A 4483-nucleotide genomic window follows, 5' to 3' on the forward strand; every position below is an offset into this window, starting at 1 on the left:
TCAGAGTAGACACCATTTAAATAAGATCATTATGCATCTACATCAGGCAAATACACATTTTTGTAGGTAACAGAGCATAAAAATGGATCTAGGAAATGTATAAAAATCAAAATATTTTATGTATAATTAAATTTAACAAATAATCAGTTGATATTTAGAAATAATGCAAGTTAGACAACAAATTGACTGGTATTTCAAAATGTTAAAATTACATACTTCTAAGTAAAGACAAATCTAGTTCACGACAACTTTATTATCAAATCCAGATGAATACCAATATACTATGAACAATTAGCAGGAAGCAAAGGTAATTAAAAATGTATGATCTTATTTGATTGTTTTTCTTGATCTCTTCTAAAATGCACATGGTAGGGGGTGCCTGGGTGGCTTAGTCGGTTAAGCGTCCGACTTTCGCTTAGGTCATGATCTCGCGGTTCGTGGGTTCAGACCCTGCATCGGGCTCTGTGCTGACTGCCGGCTCAGAGCCTGGAGCCTGTTTCAGTCTGTGACTCCCTCTCTCTCTGACCTTCCCCTGCTCATGCTGTCTCTCTCTCTCTCTCCTAGAAATAAAAAAATATATATATATTAAAAAAAATAAAATGCACATGGTAGGTCTTTTAACATAATGATCATGAAAGAAACAAAGAGAACTTCATACAAATAAAACATATAATTTCCAATAGCATTTGACAAGTTTGATATAGATTAGCAAAGCAACATAAATGAGATTGCCTTTATTTCTCATTAGATATAGTATTGCCCAAATGTATGGAGTATGTGTGAATGTGTGTATGCCGTTTGCTAACAGAGAAATCATCTGTATTTGTTATATTTCACCTAGTTAAGGATTAAAAAAATGTTAAGTAATTTAAGGCTTAGAGAAATAGAATTGAGAGTGAAACGTAAAGAAAAATGCATGGTTCCTATCTTCAGCCAGTTAGTTCAAGAGACTCTATTGTATGTACCTTTGCTACACATATCTTTCAAATCCATCTTTTGCCCTCCATGCTTTTCTTTTCTCCAGTAAATATTTCAGTCTTACCAAAATCATTACCTAAAACAAAAGATTATATAATTCTCCTGCAAAAACTTTTTCCCCACTGTGAAGTTATTATTTTTCATTCTTTTCATATTTCATACTATTTGGAAGAAAGCCACTGTGCAAGTAAATATGAAGAGTATGCTATGATGCCCCACCTTCTTGAGGTAGGAGGATCTACTTAAATTATTTAAAACTTTTCATCATAGGTGATTTGCCCATGATTTGCCCCTGATTTATGTATTTATTCTATCATTTATTTATATCAATTAGCAATAATTGTGCCTTGGATAAACCTCATTGGCTACAATACTGCCACTGTGCAAAGCTCATTTATTTATATCAATATAAACTTTCAGATACTGACTTTATATTAAGTACTAAAATCTAATACTAGTTTATTTTGTTGCTTTTTTTTGCGGGGAGGGGGTGGCCATGAGCCAGTCTCTCTATTGCCCAGTTTCCTCTTAACATACTGTCATCTGTAGGGCAGCTTGTTTGTTTGTTAAGCAATTTTATAATTTTTAGCAATGCAAGATGGTTCTGGCTCATCTTATATATTTCCTCTTCCAGTTTGATTATCAGCCATTTCTCTAAGGAGTCCTGATTCCTTTTATTGAATAATGGTATTAGAAATCCAGATATGGGTTCTATGTTGGCTGATTGTTATTGGACTGGCTTTTGTTCTAGGCTCTCTTAGTTGAAAAGCAACAAAATACATGAGTATATACTAACTTGTGGGTATACATATATTTATAAACATTTCTAAATCCATACATCTATATATTAAGGTAACATGAGTTCATTCTGATGTCCCCAATTTTAAAACATTACCACTTGGATAAGATTTCCCTTCCCCAACCTACTTGTTTATAATCTCCCACTCCAAAGGTGAGAAATATTGCTCCCAACCATCAGGCATCCATTTACTAAATTTTTCAGTTCCAGTATAATTCAGTTTTGAACTATTAACCTATACACTCATAAGACACAGATTTATAAACTAACATACAGCTCTTACATGCAGTTACTTTTCCATTATATCTAAAGTTACTTAGTTCAGCACCTTTCCCTGCTGTGTAAGGTTATTTATACACTTGAAAACTTAGATTTTATTATCACAGTCTGAGTTCTTTCCTAAGTTCACAAAATTCTTATTTCTTTAATTTGCATCTATTTATTTTTATTTTTTGTGCTTTATAGTGCTATGAGTTTTAAGAAATACATAGTGCCATTTATCTACTATTACAATATCATACAGAACAGTTTTGTCATTCTAAGAAAATCCTTTTTCCTTTATCTGTTATACACACACATAAAAACACATAAAACCTGTAAGAAAAGGCAACTAACAAACTCATACCATTAGAGTGATATATGATATGTAGTTATTATTACAATGTGTTAAAAATTTTATTTTTGATGATTTTTATTTTACTTTTTTGTTTTATATTGAGACACACACACACACACACACACACACACACACACACATCCCTTTGATTTATAATGAAAATTGTTGGCATCATGGATAAATTGAGTGAACACTAGTCTAGATTCAGGAAAGCTCTCTGTCAACTGGCTCCATTAATAATCAGCTTGGTAGTCTTGTCTGAGAGCAAGTTTCACTTCAGTACAACTTTGGGATAAGATATTGGAGATGCCTAAAGGAAAAGAAACAAATATCTTTATATGCAGTGTACTGTATTGAGTTATCATCCCATAGTAATTATTTTATTAATTTAACTACCATCCAATGAACCAAATTTTGATTTCATTTATTCTGTTGTATTATCTAATTGTCTTTTTGTTTTCTATTTATTTTATTTAATTCAATTATTTTAGTCTTCATTATTTCCTTTCCTACACTTGCATTTAATTTATAGTTATCCTGTTTTACTAAAATAGAAGCTGAGGTCATTCATTTGAGACATTTTATTTTTCCTAATGAACACATTTAGCTCTATGTATTTCCCAATGATTACAGATACAGCAGCAGCTCAAGCATTTACATATATTGTGTTTTTATTTGTATTCATTTCAAAATATTTTCAAATTTATTTTTGTCTCTGACATGTGGACTATTTAAAAGTGTTTTTATTTGCACAGTTACTTCATATATTTTTATTGTTATTAATTGAATAAAATTTTAAGATTGATATGCTTTCTTGATAAATTGACTCTTTCACCCTTAAAAAAGTCTTTCCTCTTAAATCTTTTTCTGATATTCACATAGACACTCCATCCTTCTTTTGATTTTTGCTAGTTTTGCATAACTTTCTCTAATCTTTTACTTACTATTAACGTATGTCTTTCCCTTCAAGTCTGTTTTTTTAGGTATGATATAGTGGGTCTTTTTTTTTTCCATCCAATTTGAAAATTTCTGGTTTCTAATTAGGTGTTTATACTATTTACATTTGATTAATGTAGTTAGGTTTACTACCATCATGTTATGGTTTAAATTTCTATTTTTCTATCTTTTCTTTTGTTCCTCTTTCTTCTTTTCCTGGTTTGTTTTGTTAACAGTGTTTTTATTGCATTTTGGAGGCTTTTTATTGCTATACTATTTACTATGCTAGTGGTTGCATTCAGGTGTAGGGTTTACATCTTTGACTTATCACAATCTACTGTGACATTATACTATGTTAAACATGGTATAAAAACTTCACAATAGCCTACTTTCATTTTTTTCCTCTTTATATGATTATTTTATAGTCACTCATACATATTTTAATCCCCACATTTAAAAAATCATTTTTATTTAAACATCTTGTAAAGAGAATTAATAAAGAGGAAACACTTTATATAAGTATCCAAAGAGTTGACAGTTCCACTGTCCTTTCTTCATCTATATAGAACCATAATTTCTTCTGCCTGAAGGACTAATTTTTGTATTTCTTCTAATGCAGATCTACTGAATTCTTTAAGCATTTGCATATCTCTGAAAAGTCTATTACTTTTTTGTTTTCAAACATATATTCTTTAGATATACTCTTCTGGGTTCACAGATTTTTTTGTGTGTCCACTTTATGATGCTGTTCCAATGTCTTCTTTCATGCATTATTTCTCACTAAAAATCTTCCGTAAATTATATCTTTGTTCGTCCACATGGAACATGTAATTTTGTATGGGTTCTATTCAGATTTTGTCCTTATCACTGGTTTTAGGTAATTTGATTGCATTTTGCTTTTCTGTAGTTTTCCTTATGAGTCTTGTACTTGGGGGGTGTTGAGCTCTTGGAGAGTTTTTAATTTCATTTTTTCAAATATATTTTTGCTCCACTTCCTTTTTTAGAGACTTACTACACATCCTTTAGTTTTCTTTAATTTGTCACACATCTCAGTGATGTTTGTTTTGTTTTGTTTTTATACTCCTTCTTTGAATTTAATAATTTTTTAACGTTTATTTATTTTTGAGAGAGAGACAGAGTGCAAGTGGGGGAGG

At 30.7% G+C, this 4483-nt stretch overlaps 1 pseudogene; it reads right to left on the reverse strand.

Annotated features, from left to right (window-relative positions):
• Positions 1 to 1241: 1241 nt before the first annotated feature.
• LOC144219973 (U4 spliceosomal RNA) lies at positions 1242 to 1369 on the reverse strand (annotated as a pseudogene).
• Between the last annotated feature and the right edge of the window lie 3114 nt (positions 1370 to 4483).

The sequence above is a fragment of the Crocuta crocuta genome, unplaced genomic scaffold, assembly GCF_008692635.1.
Source record: "Crocuta crocuta isolate KB4526 unplaced genomic scaffold, BGI_CrCroc_1.0 scaffold189, whole genome shotgun sequence".
Lineage (NCBI taxonomy): Eukaryota > Metazoa > Chordata > Mammalia > Carnivora > Hyaenidae > Crocuta > Crocuta crocuta.